At 38.5% G+C, this 21,183-nt stretch overlaps 1 long non-coding RNA gene across 1 annotated transcript; it reads right to left on the minus strand.

Annotated features, from left to right (window-relative positions):
- Positions 1-1,071: 1,071 nt before the first annotated feature.
- Positions 1,072-20,322, minus strand: LOC149796301 (uncharacterized). Its single transcript, XR_016421656.1, has 2 exons — positions 20,195-20,322; positions 1,072-2,378 (listed from the first exon to the last, which is right to left on the minus strand). It is a non-coding gene; the product is annotated as an uncharacterized LOC149796301 (long non-coding RNA).
- Positions 20,323-21,183: the final 861 nt, after the last annotated feature.

Genomic DNA, 21,183 nt, shown 5'->3' on the forward strand with positions numbered 1-21,183 from the left:
GCACAGAAATATCTGCTCAATACACCAAAATGTAGATAGGGTTATCATATCGGATGCTTGGCTAGCAAAGATGCTGTGGCAATAACAGTGGTATCGCCATTTTTGGGGTATAAAGCTAGATATTCAATGAGTTTCATAAATTTAAGTATTAAATTACTGCCCATTTCAGTTTCTGACATAGTTTTGCTTCAATGGAAATTGTTTAGAAAGAAAGAAAATAAGAATAATTTAGCTTTTTCTTACTCTGCTCCTTTCATTTGTTGCACATACAAAATAGTCCCTGACACAGTTCTATAACCATTAGCATTTAAAAGTACATATTTTTACCATTATAAATCAGACAGCAAGTTTTCTGTTCATACTATAGATAAAGTGTACAGAATAAATTCCTTATCTCACTATGAAATATATAATAAGAAGTTGTATCCGTATGAAAGCATATAACTTAATGACGCATCATTACAGTTCATGTTAAAATGTAGTATGCCGAGTTGAGCTTAGGTAATCAAATGAAGAAATACAAAACAAATACAATTAAAAAAATGAAATTTCATAACTACAAAGTCAATTTTAACACATATAACTACATTCTTTAAAGTTATCAAATAGCTTCTCTGATGAAATATCAATAATGTATTTCTCCTATCATAAATGTTTTCCTCTGTTAGTCAACCCTGACATCACAGGAAGAAGATGTACTAGGTCTATTCTAGATTCTCTAACCCAGAGTGATGTTTTGGAGGAAATAAATGCAAAGAAAATTGAGATGATAAAAGAGCATCTCCTCCTGAAGCAGGCATGACAGCTGGAACTGTGTCTTAACGCTATTTAAAACCATATAAGGCTGGCGTGGCAGCTGTAACTGTGCCTTAACGCTATCTAAAGCAGGCATGGCAGCTGGAACTGTGTCTTAGAGTTCTTTAAAACCAAAATATATTAAACAATTTCAATAGCTTTAGAACTGTATATTCTCACAAGTATAAATAAAGACAGAATAAAAGAATGCACTGAAAATTATTTTTGTAAGAAAAGTAGTAGGTGGTATAAAAGAAAAAGGTTAAAAGCATCGAATATTTTTTTTACAAATGATTTTATTATCTTCATCATTAGAGTGACACATCGGTGACTTGTTAAATACATATGGATTGAAATGTTCTTTAAATTTGCTTAGATATCTTTTCATTGTTTTTACTCCATACCTAAGTTAAATACTTAACATGAACTGCTGTATATCTTTAAAATGCAATTATTATTGACTTTTCAGTGCAAAGTTAAAGTTGACTCACACGGTCCGCTTTAAATCTAAACTTGGTGTGGCTAAACTCATGGAGTTAACTCCCTTTCCAGGATTTATGTCGATAGCATCTGATAAATGCCGAATAAATGCCTTTGACTTGCTTTGGGAAAATTAATTTTATGATTTTGCCCACAAATTATTCGTGTATAAATTTTGGATTGGACTAGATGACCAATATATCGTATTATTCAGTTATCACTGTCCAGTTCGTTTTGAAATAAATGTTAAATATGTCATCTTTTACTTAGTAGTATTATAAAAAGCTGTTTTAGAAATGTATCTCACCCAAATTAAGTCCATAATTTAGGCCATCTAATTGGTAGCAATCGTGAAGGTATATACATTCAAACCATTGCCTCATCTACGCAGCATATTTAACAATGAGAGTGCCATGAGGTTATCCTCGAATAAGCGCATTGACGATTGCACAGGTGCGTCTGTTACCGGTGACGTCTCCAACACCTGCGGTCTCACATTCGGATCGGAACATGCTCTAGAAACTCGTTGCACCTGAGAATCGGCGTCACAGTAAGTGATCGTGCATACGTTCCCCACCTGTCTTTCAGACATGACGTCTCCCGGATAAAATGTTGACGGGCCTCGGATACACCCTTCGGGGTGTATATTATCACTTGGCGTCCTGGATCTCGTGACTGTCGACCCGGCAACTGTATTAGACGACATTGTTCTGGGCTGTGATGCTCGACTCCATGACCCTCTCACTGGCCTAGGACCTGGGGCTTTCCTGGAAACTTTAGGCGGAGGTGGCGGTATATTTTGACTTCCATGTGAAAAAGATCCGTCTGTCTGCTGATTGCTAATGATGTCCTGAACGGTTATTGTTGGGTCGCATGTGTACGATTCCCACTCACGAACAACCCCTTCTTCTCCACAGTAAATAAAGTGGCACCATCTTCCATCACGTACCTGTCGTATGGACTGACCGACCCTGTACCAGACGGCATCAACTAAACAGCCGTTTGTAGGGTGGTTGTGTCTGGAAGAAACTGGGGGTGGTCTCTGTCCATGTGACTTTTCAGAACAAACGCATAAAAGCACAATCCATAAGAATGACTCCCTCCTGAAATTTAAAAAAAAAATGTTACAATTTTTGCGTCGTTAAAGGGCAATGATTATCTGTAACCAATGCAATCTGTGTCTTTGTGGTTTAACCATGGATGAGATTTGGCAGATTTCGAATTTAATGAGGACTTTTTGCAGTGTTAAAATTAGCTCCAAAATTTGATCTTAACCTAAATTTGCTTTTTTTAATAGGGTAGGAGATAAGTAGGTTCAAATTTTTTTTTGTTGATGTCCTTGTCATCACTGTCAACCTCTTATTCTAAAGAATTATCTTTCCTGTCTTCTGATTGTATCGATTGGAATATAGGATAGTTAGTCTATTTCACCAGATAATGTACAGGTGACAACTGTCCGTCGGAGACAGAAGGAAACTTGCTTACATACAATCTTATTTTGATCATGATAGCCTTTGATCCGGATTCCATGTAGTTCTGAATTTGTTGATGGCAAAGCTATCCTAGCAGCAGAGGGGGCGAATCCCACAACTTTTAGAAGCCTCCAAACGCCGAAATAAGCCCTTTAAAAAAGCGCGTTGACGCTTCATTGTAAACGTAATTGTCGTCGTTGTTGCTGCGTTTTGTTGTCGTCGTCCCCAGAAAGGGTGAATCCCACAACATTTTAGAAGCCTCCAAACGCCGAAATGGAGGGCTAACCCTACGCCGTTGTTGTCGCCGTTGTTGCTGCGTTTTGTTGTCGTCGCCCCCTCTGCTGTTGTGAATTAAAAATTTAAGTTGACAATAATAGCCAACATTGGAGAAGCACATTCCGCTAAATTAGCTCGAGAGCGACTAGAAACAATAAAGAAAGTTCTTCCCGTGAGAGATTCTGTAAGACAAAAATTACAAGCGCGGCAAGAAGCACAAGTTGAATTTGCGACGGGTGCAGAACAATTATTTAGACCTGTTACGACAGCTACTGAAAAAGCTGCGGTGGTCACTGAAAGAGCTTTACTGGGAGATCCTAAGGATGATATTAAGGAGGAAAATGGAACGAAGAAAGGGTATTCTTCCAGTGCTAAAACAAACCGCCGAGCAGACTGAAAAAATTGCTAGAAGAACCAAACAAACAAAAAAGATTTTACGAGATCTTCCAACTGATATAGCTGTAGCTCAGCCTCCGCCCACAGCCGAAGAAGGTACTGAAGTCGACGAAGCTGCTGCACCCAAAGCAGCAAAAGAAAGTGTTGAACTGACTGCAAAATTTGATCCGTCTTTTATTAGAGTCCTTAAGAAAGCACCAGAAGAAAGATTACCTGGATTTATATTAACAGGTTTATATAACAAAAATGAGGTTTTAAACCCGAAATATATTTCCGTGACTGATGACAATTTTGTTAGATGGGCGTATCGTGTATACTACGACAAAAAAGCGGTGAAATCTAACGATCCAAAATATTCAAAACTTATAAAGGCAATGCGGGAGCTTCATGAAGGTAGACAACCACAAGATCCTCCACCTCCCTATTCGCCGCCTGAGCAAATTTTGTCGATGCCGCAACAAAAGAAATCTCGACCCACACCTGTAGGATTTTTTACCAATAAAGCTCTTAGTGGTTTTACTAATCGGGATAAATTACTCGATATTGCTGCATATGATTATGATTCTAGAAAAAAATATCTAAAACCCCAACACGTTAAAGGAATAAATCCCGAACATTGGGCTCCTTTATTATATTTTGCTTTTAAAAATTTACCTGTTGATGAAGAAGATCCCTGGTTTAAAAAAATTTATGAAAGATGTAGAGGAGAAAAAACGACCACAATCTCCAGAAGTATTGTACGATGCGTCCGACACCGGCGCAACTGGCAGTGGTTTTGGGGGGGTGGTGATTTTATTCCCTGCCCTAACAATATTATCAATGACGTATCGCGGTTAGAAGATCTCTTAGGAGGAGAGCGGGCTGGAAATAACTCGCCAGAAATAATTAATGAAGCAGCTGATATCTGTCAGCGATTATTTCAAGGTGGTATTATGGATACTAGTATCTATCGAGAACTTATTGATGAACTCACGGACAGCGACTAGTTAGATAAATAACTAATTAAATAAAATGATCGTACACAATTCTCATCGTAGACCAGTTATGGTCAGGGTTGTAAATTCACGAGTACCCGTATACAGAATGACTTACGGAAACGGATTTGGTGATGTTGTTCGGGGTTTATTCGCGAGAATGGCTCCTAAAGCAATACGGATCGCAAAACAATTATCAATGAAAGCTATTGACGTTATTAAAGATAAAGCTACTGGCGCTGTTGGTAGCGCTGCCAGTAAAGCATTCTTGGCAATCAAGGACAGACTAGCACAATTAATACGTAGACCCCAAGGGGGTCCACCTCAAAGAGGTTCGCTGCCGGTAAAATTACCAGCCACCGCAGACATGCCCGCAAATGTTAGTAAAGTAATAAACGAAGCCGCAAATCAAAAACTGGCAGCGCTGATAAATCCTGAACAAATAAACACAAGTTTGGTGGCGGGAAGTGGTCTTCGTTTTAGACGATAACTTCTATAATAAAATGTTTAAACGGGAATCTGACACAGATTTCGACGTAGACGAACCGGTTCTTAAAAATGAATCAGTGGGTGATTATCAGTATTATTCTTATGACGCACGAGAACCAAATAAACGAGGACCAATTGAATTACAGGTTCAGGATACAAGTAGATATTTCTTGCCCGCTGAAGCATTTATTGAAGTAGAAGTTGAAATTATAAAAACAGATGACACAGAATACGGACCTGATGTTAAAATCGGTTTTGTCAATAACAGAATTATGGCCTTGTTTGATAGTGCTATCTACATGATTGATGGAAAAAATATCGAATCGATTCAGAAGGATGTCGATGTTGCTACAACAATAATTGGTCTAGCAAGATATTCTGATGATTATACAAGATCAGCTGGTCCATCAATGATGTTTGTCAAGGACACTTCTAATTTTCCTAACAGTGATCAGTACAATATTAGACAACCAAGAAATAATGCCAATAACGCTGACGCTGATGTGTGGCCGGTGGTTCATGGTGCTAATGCAGAATTTAATTTAGGTTTCGCTGCACGTAGACAAATGTTGAAAGGTAATCGTAGAAATTTTTCATGTGCCATTCCGCTGTCTCACATCTTTGGATTTTGCCGAGATGTCAGAAGGGTAATTTTTGGAGCAAAACATACGGTCGTGCTTGTTAGAAAAAATAACGATAATGATGCTTTATGGCGACCCCTAGGTGACGCTGGTAAGGTAGAAATAACAAAACTATCACTGTGGATGCCGGTAATGACTCCTGCAATTACTGAAGAACAGCGACTGCTTTCTTTTATGGATCAGGGTGGCAAAGTGTTGTCATCGTGGCTTACAACAACCACAGATAGTATTCAAAGTACCAATAACGGTTTATTTACCTGGCATATAGCATCACAGCAGGGGGTTTCCGCGCCGCGACATATTTTTTATTGCTCTTCAAAATGCTGCACGAGTAGGTGATCAAACAAGTTCGCATATGATATTTGATCAACTTGGTATCACTGACGTTTCTCTGAGAATAAACGGACATCAAGAACCGTCTGAGAACATACTGTTAAATTTTGATAATCATGTTGCACGTGTATATCAACGATTAGCGAAATATCTAGCGCGTGATCTAAATATCGATACTGGTTTGCAAATATCACAATTGGATTTTATATCTCATCATCCAATCTATTACTTCTCACTAGTGCATCTTGATTTAACTAGACAGTCTGTCGTTGATGTGCACTTTCGGGCTACCGTGAATAGAAATGTGGCTGAAGTAGCTAATTACAGAGCAATTGCTGTTATACTTTCTGATAGAACAATGTTACTTGAAGGTGCTGGCTGCCGAATGAGATTCGTTGATGCACCAGTAGAAAACATGTAATATTTTCCAAAAACATATAGGACAATTAGATCAATCTCGCATTAAATAAAATGTCATATAGTCACGTTAATGTCACTCTGACTCCTGGTCAGGCTAAGAAATTACAATAAAAAAACGCGAGCATATGTGGGGCAACGATAACACTAAAAATATGATCAGATTACTGGCGGTCCAAACAAGCTATCGCTGACTAAAACACAACTTAATCATTTCAATAAAGCAAAACAAGCAAAAACTGGAGTTGACTTGATTTCGCTCCAAAAGCTGTCAAGGACATGATTAAAACCGGTGGTATATTTCCTCTTCTCGCCGCGATACCAGCGCTGATTGCCACCGCCACTCCGCAGTCGCTAAGGCCGCCGCGTTAGGAGCTGTTGGAACAGCTGCTGGAATGGCACTAAAGAAAGCCACTGGAAAAGAATACAAAATAAATGACGCGGGCTAAGACTTTCAGGAACTCCACCATCGTGGTACCCAAAACGGTTTTAACAACGATGTCAAATTTTGATTTGCTCGATGCTGTTAAACAATTAAATATAAAAAATTTCAGAGGCGTCTTTATGCGAGATCAGCTACCACGACAACCGAATAATCCAGAAGCTGGAATTATTAATCTCGATAACAGCGATGGTCAAGGAACTCATTGGGTCGCTTACGCGATCGATCCACGTGGAATCATCTATTTTGATTCGTATGGGTTAGCACCGCCAGTTGAATTTCTCGAATACACAAAAGACATACCCCTGTCCTTGACAGGGTCAGGGTCAAAAGTTTGGTACTCAACGCTGCCAACACAAACACTGACCGATCCTCCGATATGTGGCCAACAAGTATTAAATGTTCTTGATGCGATATCAGCGTCAACCAAACCACCTCACAAAGTTGTGCACGAGTATACCACGGGTCGATTTAAACAGTTTCCTATCAAATAATGGTTGATATTTACGGAAGATCTCTTCTCAACAGAAAAGTAAAGCGCACCGACGTGGATTTATCAAAATATGTGACCAAAGATGAAATCGATAATCTTTTAAGTCTAACCGGAATAGACCCAGATGAGGTTGTTATTTTTCAGGATCGACACGGAAAACTAAAAACCAGGGATATCAAATGGCATGAAATAATTCGTAGGGTTATTGGAGCTACTCCGGGTAACATCCCTGTGTTCACTGATAGCGGAAAAATCAGAGATTCGCTGATATCAATCGCGGCGCTTCGAGATGATATGAAGAAAGTTGCAGTAAAAAAGACCGGTGATACAATGACAGGTGAACTCAGCATGAACGGTAACAAAATAACCGTTTTAAGAGATCCAACATCCCCGGAAGATGCCGCGACAAAAAATTATGTTGACGCCATTGACGATAAATTGTCCACGTTGCGGGCCGAGTATGATGTTCATGTAAACGCGTTTACAAATCTCCGTAGAAACTTTAGAAAAACCGATGAGACCACAGATAAGTTCTTTGGAACTCCTCCTGTCATCGACATGAAACTTTCTGATATCAAAACCAACACTGACACGATCAAACAAACACAACAGGATATCGTAGCGGGGATTCCTGAGATCGTTAATAAAACCGGTTTGATTAAAATACCATCTGGAGTTACTCCAGGGCATATTACCAACATAGTATACACAGCATCATCTGGATTTGCAACATGGTCTAAACAAAATAATACTATTAAGTATACAGCAACAGTCACTGGTGCGTACAGGTTGTCTGTGTTCAGGTCAGCAAAATTTGAAATTTTCACAACATACCCCTGGCGACATTCCACTGACAAGTATTCCGGGGTTGTGACTATCATATTAAACAAGGGGACCGAAGAAACATTTATACTGGAATCCGCCGACAAGAAATTAATCGCAACATCTTACTGGTGGTGTTTGGAATTCGTAGCTGAAAGACTTCAATTGGTTACTGCGTAAAATAATAAAATGGCATCATCGGATGCGCAACAATACAGATATGATCAAGTACGCGAATGGCAATCATCGGATGCGCAACAATACAGATATGATCAAGTACGCGAATGGCAATCAGAGTTAAAAAATACCATTAACGAATGCACAGCAAAAGTAAAAAAATACAAGCGGCGTGTAATCATCCTAGACACAATAGTGTATTCAGTGTCCGCGTTAGTTGCATCTACGGGAGTATTATTATAAGCGCTTACAGCAGTGACAACTGCAATCGCGGTCACAATTACAGTTTCAACATCAACGACAATTGCAGCCGTTTCTAATATTATCGCGAAAAAAATATCCTCGTGCGCGCTAACAAAATTGCACGAATATGAAAAGTTAAACAGCGCGGCCACGAGCACCTACTCGAAATTGTCGTCGCTGATATCAAGTCTTGACGACACAACAATATCAGATTCCGAATTCTCGCAAATGGCAAAGATGTATGAAGACTACACTGGTCATTTGAAGCGACAAAAGATAAATAATGACGGAATTACTTCAACAGATAGTCGCAAATACAAGCCCCAAAAGAACTTCGATGATAACAGTAACCTCAACTAGACCAGAATTCAGTATTAATTTTCCAACTGCGATTCCAGTAAACGAGATCGCGTTAGTACAATTACGAGTATATCATAGTTGGCCCAATATCAGATCAAGATCGTTTGGTGGATTGCCAGCAAATAATTCACTGGTATTTGCATATAAAAATAAACCCGATGGCACGCCAGACTGGAACGTCATTGGGTTACCAACCGAGTCTTATCAAATCGAAGAAATCAATGAGGAATTACAACGCGAATAAAAAATATCACAACAAAACAATCCAAGATAATAACTGTTCATGAATTAACGGTGTCTTCTGCCATCGAAATAAGCACCCCAGACTACGCCGTGGATATATACAATAGTTCGATCAGAACAGTGTTAGGATGGCCTAAAATTCCACCGCCGACGCCGCCAATAGCACCAGAACCTAAGAGATCTGACTATGTCACGGATAATAAGTCATACCACAATCAGTCTCGTCTATATTCTGTCGCTGTGACTTTGATCATGGCTGAACAAAAGATGTGGCAGAATATACATAACGCACCCCTTATCGATGAATTGTTTGATGAACTTAGCAGGGTTATAAACAACAACTTGAGCAATTACGGCAGCGCTTCCAAGAACATCTTTCTGATATAACTTCACGCGGTGAAATCATCAAACACATAGAAATATTAGATCAGATTGCACATGACATGGAACATATTAACATCCAATTAATTCAAGCTATATTAGACGCCACAGAGGGCTCTGTTAGAACCAAATTTGCAGGTAAATATAAAATACACGTAAAAGATATTCCAAATTTTAAATTTCCCAGATATGTTTCTCCAGCCGAGAATAAAAAATCCGTCGATGACCTCATCAATGAGTCCTTTGATGACATACTTGCACAACACAGGCGATCACTGCCCGCGCCAACTATCCTCAGACACAATAACAGTCAAATCAGCGATGGCAGGCATGTATCTCCGGGCATCGTAAAGTGGTCGCGATCAATCTTGTGTGTGGTGTCATTGATGGCAGTTACAGCACGGACACGACAGTATCAAATCAAGCCCAGCAAGGATTTGTTCTTTATTCATTTACTCCGAAAGATGTACCACCTGGATATCTGATTGTGCAAGAGCCGATCAATCCGGTCTATCTACGATGTCATAATCCGTGGCTGACCAGAATAAATTTCTCGCTGACAGACCAAAGTGGCCATCATCTTGATTTTCGAGGTGAAACACTACATATTAGTCTGCTAGTAAAGTCTTAAGACTTTCAATTCTAAGGATTTTCAGTCTTAAAAATATATATATTTTGTGCACACTGTCCGATTTGCTAATTTTGATAGAGTGTTTATTAGTAAAAATCATGCGGATTTAGTAAAAAGCAAAAAATATATATATATTTATTTTTTTACTGAAAATCGTTTACGATTTCACAATTAATCAAGCAAGTATTATATTATGTACCATCGCGTAAAATGTTTCATACATAACAAAGAACTTCTTGATGAAGCTGTCAGTGTTGGAAAAGTTACCCCGGAAATAATAGTTGTCGATGAACACGGCGATGACGATTTTATACTGACTGATAACCAACTACAGCAACTAAAAAAAGATCACATCGTGATCGCGTGCTGCAGTATATCTCAAATTTTAAAATATATACGCGTATTTAGATCTTAGATTAGATTTATAAATCTTGAATATGTACCACCACATATTTTCGTGTGTGACAAACAAGCGCTCGAGCAAGCAGTTAGGGCTGCATTTGCACAAGAAGAAATTAACGTTAAATTCATTATTGACGAATACGGAGACGAAGACTTCTTACTAACACAGCAACAGTTAGATAGTCTCAGATGCGAGCATATTATTTCATTTGTATGCGACAAAGATAAAATTCTCAATTATGCGTACTCCTGCATTAAACCTCACCGAATAAGGGAAATATTATCTAACTCAGGCTGATGCAAGTAAAAAAAGTGATATATTTTTTTTTACTTCCCCTTGACAATATCAAGGATTTTATCAAGGCAATTTCATCTCCAAGTCCTTGATTTCATCAAGGGGACTTCTAGGTATATCAAGGTGAGATATTTACTTCCTTGATTTCGTCAGCCTTGTTTTCAGCGGATATACAATTTTTCAACTTCCTTACACGAGTATTTATTATCTTCCTTGTTTCATATTCTTGAGCTAATTCCAACCTAATCTTTTCAATTGCGCGAGACAATGAAACAAATTCATTTATTTGTGCTTCTTCTACTAGCCAGCGATTTATATAAATTTGTTTGTATCATCTTTATAAATCGGTACTAAGCAGGAAGAATATAACGCCCTGCGCATTTAGCTTCATGTAGTGTTTCAAAATCAGACATAATTGTTTCAGGATTTAGTGATATATTAAATCCGCGCTATTCTAATTTTTTAATAGCAACAATCACATCATTGATACTTTCGTAATTCATATATATATATATATATATATATATATATATATATATATATATATATATATATATATATATATATATATATATATATATATATATATATTATATATTTAAAAGAAAAAAATAAACAGTAGCCATTGATTAGCGGTTATCAATGAGTCTTGCATTGGCCTATGTGTCTCCACGAGGTCCTTTCAGACTTGATTTTGTCAAGGTGATTTTTTCTCAGTCTTACAGAGCTTTTCTGATAGCTTCTCGGCATCCTCGTGATCGGTTCTTTTAGCCATATTCTTTTTTATACATCCAAGGCTACTGTTTATTTTTGGGAGCTCCATGTACATACCCCCCCAAATCGAATTCCCAGGGGTGAAAAACACACCACCACGATTCGACGTGGAGATATGTACACAAGGCCCCTGCTGGAGCCCCCATTTTATTATAAAACCCCAAATGGGCATCGTCGACAGTATGTCCGTGACGATGATTCGAACATGGCATCTGATAAAGTCGGGACGAGAGTCAAACGCGCTACCACTGTGCCACTGTCTAATTTGATAATACGGGATTTAAAAATTATCATATAGGTAACTTGACAGACAGTTATACATTTAAAATTATACGCGACACTGACTCTGTCAAGGACGCTACAATGAATGATGCACAAGCGAAAACAATTATTGATTATCTTAATCAGAAATATTTTTTCAGAATAAAATTTATTGTGCAAGCAGATTCCGATACGTGGATTATCCGTGACATAAATGACCCCGTCCTTGCTAATGGAAAAACCATTCTGTTAAGTAAAGATTCCAACCCAGGAATGCTGACTGGGATTGATAAACCATATTACGCTCGAGCGTATCCTGTGACCGCGGTCATTTATGGAATCTGTCCGATAAAAAAACCAAAAATCAATAAACTCACCCCAATGAGATTGTCAAGACTGAATTGTGTAGCCGAGCGAGTAATGTAACATATTAAAAATGCGATGCGCGGAAACGGTCTAACTGATCTAAGACGTTCCAAGATAGCAGCGTGGGCTGAAAAGGTCAAGGATACAGGAGCGTCAATAAACGATGTTGCCGAGCTAGAAAAAGCATTAAGATTTCCCATAACCGTGACAACGATAACAGAGGAAGTATTATACAAATCGAAATATAATCGATACGGAGCTCCAATAAATATCATTGATCATAACGTTCACGCTTGGACTAACGCAGTTACGATATTTCCGCGGGATCGTGTTGTGAAATATTATTCGGGAAATATATTTGATTTTATTTATCAAATAAGTAAAAATGACCCTGTGTCGATGTGGTTGTTTAAAAGTTCCGAAGATGGCGAGCATGATCAATTTGTAAGACCCAGCGGTGAATTATACCGGACGGAATCTCTGCAACAACAATTGTTTTACAGTTCCATGTGTTGCCGCTCACACCGCCAGAGAAAGAAATTTGTGGAGGCCAACCCGAAGTGAGTTTCTTGAAGACATACAATTGAGTTGTGTCGAGTATGGACATGGCGGTTTGTGGAATACCGAGTATGACCACAGCGAGATGATTTCATTGGATATGATTGCGTGTTATCCGGGAAGCTTTCTTGGGATGGGAGAGTGTAACGAATACTTTAAAAGATTTGGACATCCCACAAACTCGATGACACGAGTTGCTATAAACGGTCCTTTACCCGATTTTCCCCTGACAGGATTTGCTCGTGTGACGTCATTTGAATTTGATAAAGAGCTTCATCCGTGCTGTTATGTTTGGTTTGGCAGACACTTTAGTGAAAAGCGCTGGGCACCAATAGTGTTTTTGCGATATATGCTTGACAGCCGAAAACTGGTATCGTTGACTGTCAGTGAAGCAATCATATCATATCGACCGCAGACTATAGTTTGGTTACCAACACCGGAACGTATCAGTCTCGATGAAGTCATTGAAGAATATGCACGAGAGAGTCCAAATATTCCCATGGATGTCATTGTCGGTGAGGCTGCTAAAGTTCTTAAGATTAAACTCAGCAATAGTGAAAAAACAGCAAAGGATCTCGGGAGAAAAATAATCGGTACATTTACTCAAGGTGGTGCATAAACTACATCACTCACGATTGATTATCGTTGACGCTGAATTAAATTTTATAATTGCTGATGCCGCTGCGAGAAATATATTTTGTAATCGGGAGGACGCTTTCTTGTCCGACGGGAAAATGTTAGGCACAATTGTAAGTTATATTAATGGAGAATCACCTCAATACACACATTTAAGATCTTCGATGCTGGCTTATGTTTCTATAAATTTGCTATCGATGATAAAACGATTTCCCGACACTGCAGTTAGAGTTGCAACGGATTCATTTTATATCAGTAAAAGATATTCAGAATCACTGGGTCGTTTTGCAAGCAACGATGAATCATGGAGTTTGTGGAGAATAAAAAAGGAAATGTTACATTGTTATTGTGAATCCGCTGATGTGGCTATCAAAGATAATTATTGTAAATCAGAATTATCAGAAATGTCTTCTGCACCATCTGTGTATGATCCAATCACCAGACACAAAACCGTTTATTTGAACGGACCGGGTGGGTCTCGTAAGAGAACTCGAGTGATTGAATTATTTCGAAATTCAGATATGATTGTGCTAACAATTACACACAGACTTGCCAGGGAGATGAAACAACGAGGAGTTAATTCTTGCACTTATCACAGCTTTTTCAAATACAGCGGTGGTGTGTGGACTCCAGATCGAATGGGAACAAAATATATTCCTGAGAAAGTAATCTGGGACGAAATAGACACAGTGTCGTTAGATATATTAAAATTGTTCCTGGATTGGCTGCTAACAAACTATACAGTTGTGATAATGTGCGGCGATCACGGTCAGCCACCTACGTTTGTTGGTCCATCTCCGCATTTGTGGTTAAAAGATTTTGTTGATTATTATGAAGAAGTGTCTGATGATCATAGAGCACTTGATGCAACGTTGAAGGAATTTAAAACATTAATCAGATTACAACCGAATAAAATTCAATGTGAAATTATGCGCGGGGTGATTTCAGAGACTTCAATGAGCGACTTTTGGAAAACGTGGAAACCAGACGATTTGATAGTGGCAAGTAGAAAGATAGTTAGAGACACACTTCAACGGCAGTTATTTCAATTACAACAAGAAAAGTTTCCAGTGCTGCCAGTGCCATTGTGTTATAGACCAGCTGATACGCGGTTACAGAATATAGATGTTGATTTACCAGGACAGACAGAGAAACAGAACTTAGTATTGAATTATGTTGTTGCAGTTGATATCAATGCTGTTGAAGATGCACTAAAAATGAACAAATCCCCGTGGACGCTAGGATACGCAATGACGATACATTCATCTCAAGGACTAGCTATCAGTGATACAACTGTCTGGATCGTTGATGATCGAATCGAGTGGTCAAATTTAGTTTACTTGGCTGTGTCCAGAGTCAGAAGAATATCTCAACTGCGAAGAATTGTCTTGGATGAGTCAATGGCTGATAATAATGAAAACAACAATGATATAATAAGAAAAATATTAACTGGTGACAAACAGAGTGACAAAAAATGATCGCGATTTCGACCTTGATGTTGAATTTATCATGGCGTTGAAAGAACAGCAGAATAATCACTGTGCGAGCTGTAATTATATAATGTTGTGGTGTAATAAAAATCCAAGACAATTCACCGTAGACAGAAAAGAGAACAGTCGCGGTCATACACGCGATAATGTGCAGGCACCCTTGGTGCTAGTTAAGTGATTTGGGCGGTGATTGTGTGTCCTCGGGAATTACTTGTAATTGTTCACGTGTGAATCCACGTTGAGGAGCAGTTGAATCCAGCCTGTAGATTGCTGGTCTACCAGTAGATCTAGTTATGTTAGATATCTTGTGTGCGGTGATGCTTCAGATAGGATCAGTCGCTCTTTTTTAACCACCTTCAAGTTCACCTGGTTCATATAAATATCTCACAGTGACATTACCCAGTATTGGTTGCGCTGAAAAACCACGTCGTTGTACAGGTATATGTTTTCTGGTGACTGCGCTAATAGGTTTCATGTTGGTTGTTCGAGTTATTTCATTATTTAATGCAGCTATCACGCTTGGTAATCTTGCAACCCATTCGCGCGATCTCGTATCCTGAATGAATTCTTTCGCCTACTGATATTCAAATAATCGCTCAGCAAGTGTTCGATTAAATCGCTCAACAATTGCCTGATCACGGTGAATTGCAGTATGTCCTCGCCTGATGGTGACGTTATGTTGTTTCATCAGCGATGATGCTGCGCCTTGAAATTCTTTGCCAGGATCAACTTGCAATAGATTTGGCCATCGCAGAGGTCCTCGTTGATAAATTCGTTCAAAAGCAGAAGCAACCTCAGATGCTGTTTTAGTCGTTAACGGTTCTGCACTTAGTATTTACTTGCAGCATCAACTACAGTTAACACGTACTTGTATGTTCGACGACGAACGGTATCATGTGGTAGAAATAATATATCAGCTTGATGAACTTCATTAGGAACACTAAGATCAAAATGTGCAAAATTAATTTTTCTAGGACGCGGTAGATAAATTTGCCATATTACCTGTTTGGATAACCAATCTACTACAGTATCACGCGTGACTTTTGCTGCACTGGCAAGTTTGCTAGTTGCTGCGCTATCCCTCCAGTATCCTCTTGGGGAATAATGAATCGACTCCATTATAATTAATTACCAGCGCCTAATACAAGCTTAGATTTCATCGCAGATTTTATTAACCAGCTTGCTAACCTCTCCTTGAAAGATTTATGAGTAATGGAATTTAACGCGTGAATTAATTTCACATCCGCGAGATGCCTATCTTGTAGATTTTTACTTTTATAAGCTACATCATGGACATGGCATGCTTTATCGATATCATTTATTGGTTCTTCTCCGGGTTTTGGTCGATCTTGGTCATCAAGTCTGATATCAAGTCGGGTTCCAGGACCACAGTAATTATATCCTGGGAGATGTTTTTCTCTGGGATATTTCACCCACGGAGCTCCTGGTAACTTTTCTAACTTCGCTGCGATATCACCTCCTTTTTTTTTTTGCTGACTTTGGTTTCGGCGCTGACTTTGGTTTTGGCGCTGACTTGCCACTGGAAATAAATTTAAATTTTTTTGTACCTCATCGCTCACACTTGCCTGAAACCGCAGATCTGTTATTTTTTGTTGCAACCGTTGTCAGATCACTTGTTGGGGTACGTGCTCTACATTTCACACAATATAAATCCATATTTATATTATATTATTCTAATGGAGATCACTGACTTTTCTGCACAAGGAAGCGAGAACCGGTTAAGCACCATCCGATGCTACCAAATTCTGTTCGAATGATTATCACGGGTCCATCTGGATCGGGTAAGACTCAGTTGTTGTTAAATTTAATAATGAAGTGGATGAAGTGGGACAAGTTGTATTTGGTAGCTCCATTTGTGGACGATCAGCGATGCTACAACGTGTTAAAAGATTTTAATGAAAGTGCAAAATCATTAAACGACGGCGATGATGTTGTTGAATTTATTACTGGTATTGATGAATCGCCGTCTGTGGATGATCTTGACGGGTCAATTAACAATTTAGTCGTGTACGATGATGTGATGTTGGATAAACAATCAAGTCCAGCTAGGATATTTTCCGGAGGTAGACATAAAAACACAAATATGATCTATGTAACCCAACGATATATACAAATTCCTAAAGTGATCAGGGATAATTTTAATATTCTTGCTGTGTTTAACGGAGTTGATACACACACGTTACAAAATATTCATCAGACTTGGTGCACCGGTGACATGGATATAAATAAGTTTAGAAATTTATTTAGTCAGGCTCAGTCAACCCCGCACGGATTTATAGCAATAAATTTACATGATCCTTGAACACGGTATCGAGTCCGGTTAGATAAAATTTTTGGATAGAGAGCAGCAGAGGGGGCGACGACAACAAAACGCAGCAACAACGGCGACAACAACGGCGTAGGGTTAGCCCTCCATTTCGGCGTTTGGAGGCTTCTAAAAAGTTGTGGGATTCACCCCATCTGGGGACGACGACAACAAAACGCAGCAACAACGGCGACAATTACGTTTACAATGAAGCGTCAACGCGCTTTTTTAAAGGGCTTATTTCGGCGTTTGGAGGATTCTAAAAGTTGTGGGATTCGCCCCCTCTGCTGCTATCCTAAATTCATTTGTCCATTGTTGATGATGGTTTTGCACACGATACAAGGGACATAGGTGGTCCAGCTATCATTTAGCTATGTCACGTTGTCAGACAGGACAACTACCCGAGACGATGCGACTGACATAGGTGGGCCAGCTATCATTTAGCTATGTCACGTTGTCAGACAAGAGAATTACCCGAGACGATACGACTGATATAGGTGGGCCAGCTATCATTTAGCTATGTCACGTTGTCAGACAAGACAATTACTCGAGACGATACGACTGATGTAGGCTCGAAACAGAAATCTATACAATTTAGACCTATGGCAACAATACTTTTTATTCAATTAGACGCGTGATAAAAATGTACTGTTTAATGAGGTAGATTTTATAGAGCAGCACAAAATTCTAAAGATCTTTAATTTAGTTGAAATTAGATTCTGGAGTCAAGCTCTTTTCTCACCGCTCCGGTAGCCTAAGTGGTTAGACCGTCCTCCTGTCATACCAAAGACTTATAAAAATGACAGTAGCAGCTGCCTCACTAGGCGCTCAGCATTAAGAGACTAGTGTTAGGACTGATCGGCCTGGTGTCAGGATAATGTGACTGGATAGGACATGATGCTACACGTTTGCGGCGTGAAGCTCCATTGCTGTAGTTCACCATAAACTGCCACACTGCAAACATCATAGCGATATGACTGGAAAATTGTTAAAGCTACGTTGAAAATCCAAAATCACACACACACAGCTGTTCTCTGGACATCAGACTTAGTCGGTTTTCGTCTCCTCGCTGACCGTTAGCATGAATTACAACAGCTATTTATCTTCGCGGAATTCCCAAGAGGAATCTGTTAGTGAAATTAACATTCGTGAATATTTTCTAAAAAACGAAAATTGAAGAAAACAATTTAAAGAATGCAAGTGTCATACCCACGAAATTTAGTAGCCTTGAACAGTTTCGATTCGGGAATCGCAAAATAAACGTAACCACGAGCAAATATTGATATTAGGCATTTTTCGGTTTAAGAAGACTTCTCCAATCGATGAATATGATGGAGAAATTGTTGCTTGTATTTTTTATGAATTTATCTTCCTTTAAGATCAGCATTAATGATGTACTCAAAGTAAAGTTTTCGATTGTGTATGTTTTATCATAAGCGATTAAATTTGACAAACCTTTTCAACGATAAGATATGTTTTGTTTTGCTTGGAAGGAGTCTATTTAAGCAACAGCAACAAAAAAGGAAACATATCTCTTACTTAATATGAAATAAAAACACGTTGGTCTTTATCAAAATTGATTAAAACCTTTCATGAGGGATGAAATACAGTTCCTTAAATGGAGACTTTCGAAGTATACAGACACACACACGGTCACTCACGCACGCATGTACACACACAAACACAAGTGCGCTTCCTCCCCCCCCCCCCCACCCCGAACATTCTAAACCAGGCAAGTGATATTGTGCCTACTTGAATAGAGCGGGCACAATCTTGAGGAACACTTGAACTTGGGATTCTGGTTGTGTCTGTCAGAAAAAAATACGGAATGAAGATTCCGGTGCCAAGGTAGAACGTAAGGTATATCGTACGAGAATTTACAGGTGCATCTTACATATTGTCGTACGTCCCCTCCGTGGTCACAATATTTTGTTGGTCATGTTTGTCCTTGCTTTTGCTTCTTTCACTTACAAGTACTGACTTGGCATACATACTAGCTAGGCATGCGTACTAGATAGGCGTACCATACTAGCTGTGCATATGTCCAAGCTAGGCAATCATACTAGATAGACTACGTACTAGCTAGGCATACATACTATATAGGCGTACATACTAGAAAGACATACATACTAGATAGGCGTACGTACTAGCTAGGCATACCTGCTAGTTAGGCTTGCGTACTAGCTAGGCGTACATGCTAGATAGGCCTAAGTACTAGTCAGGCATGAGTACTAGATAGGCGTACATACTAGTTAAGCATGCGTACTAGCTAGGCATACATACTAGATAGGCGTACGTACTAGCTAGGCATATATATTGGTTATGTATACGCTCTTTCACACTGAACTCGCGTAATTCTGTATAAATCAATCTACACGGTCAAGACAAGTTTAGATGAAGTGATTGCTTTTCCTTTAAAAGAAATATCACAGGGGAGCTAGCTCCTTATATCAAGATAAAATTATTAATCTCTATGAATTCGTGCTAAGTGTCAAAGTCGTATTACTCATTATTACGAATACTCAGTTGTAGTAACATAGCTGACTCGATATGTTGGTTCAATTTTTAATCTGTGTTTAGAATGTAGTTAAATCGCTTATCCACCAAATATTAAAAACACATATCTGCATTTTTCAACAGTATCTATTATTTCAACAGCCTCGAGTCTACATTTGACTTTAACTTAATTCGACATATAGCTAAAGTTCTCGACAACTCATTTAACTTAATTCAACATATAGCTAAAGTTCTCGACAACTCATTTAACTTAATTCGACATATAGCTAACGTTCTCGACAACTCATTTAACTTAATTCGACATAAAGCTAAAGTTCTCGACAACTCATTTAACTTAATTCGACATATAGCTAAAGTTCTCGACAACTCATTTAACTTAATTCGACATATAGCTAAAGTTCTCGACAACTCATTCTTTTTTGTATTGGCGCAGTGGTTTCAATTCAATCGAAGAAGAGCGACAAATCCAAGATTTATGAACAATGTCGAATGAAATCAACTTACATTTTTTGGTATCAGCAATCCTGGCTGTCATTTATTTAACCAGATAATATTTTCCTCTGCTTTCTTTCTACCAAAAGGATTATCCTGCATGTTGGTCTCATCGATATGACTGCTATAGGGAAAACGCCTATATGTAAATTTATGATCGAAATCATTGCTGACATCATGAATAAAACAACCCTAATTATGTTGGAATCACTTGTCATTTTGATTTATCACAGACCTCATACATACACTTAGATCTGAAAACAATAGGACTATATCAATCAGCAAACGTCTAGACTTTGACATCTGTTCAAATTTCACATGTAAATGGACAAGAGTCAAAATTAGAGACAATAAAATTAAGGCACGTGCAAAATGTTGCCGTCGGCCGACACATTACGTGATTTATTTTGATTGATGTCTCGTGTATTAATGAAGGAAATTTGTGAATAAACAATTTCCCCAAGCAGAATAATTTCATTCAACGGAGGCAGGAATCTTAAGGTAGTCAGTTAAATGTTATGAATTCAATAAAATCTTTTAAATGCTATTAAAAGATATTTAAGAAAATTGAAAATAGAGTGATCAAAGTTATTGTTGTGTATAAAGTTTTTGCCATATATAACTTCAAACATTACATCAAAAAAGAAAGAAGGTTGGAAGGTTGAAAGAAAAATAACCATGGTCGGATTTGAAACCTTATCCAACATCTTGATTTGGATGTTAAATAATGTGAATTCATTTTAACTTTCATGTTAAAAGATTGACCAGACATTTGTCCTTAACCTCCTTTGCATATCTATCTACCTGGTGGATGGATAGACATAAACACACACACACACACACACACACACACACTTTGACTTTTTTCTCTGTGAACCTCAAAAATTGATCCAGTTCTCATTGTTTGATGGAAAAACCAAGTGAGATAAGAAATTGAAAAATAGTATTTTTCTTCTAAGTACGTGAACGAAGACTTATCTAGTTTTATCTCTTTTCGTCAT

Source organism: Sinohyriopsis cumingii, chromosome 6, assembly GCF_028554795.1.
Source record: "Sinohyriopsis cumingii isolate HCF-2022 chromosome 6, ASM2855479v2, whole genome shotgun sequence".
Classification (NCBI taxonomy): Eukaryota; Metazoa; Mollusca; class Bivalvia; order Unionida; family Unionidae; genus Sinohyriopsis; species Sinohyriopsis cumingii.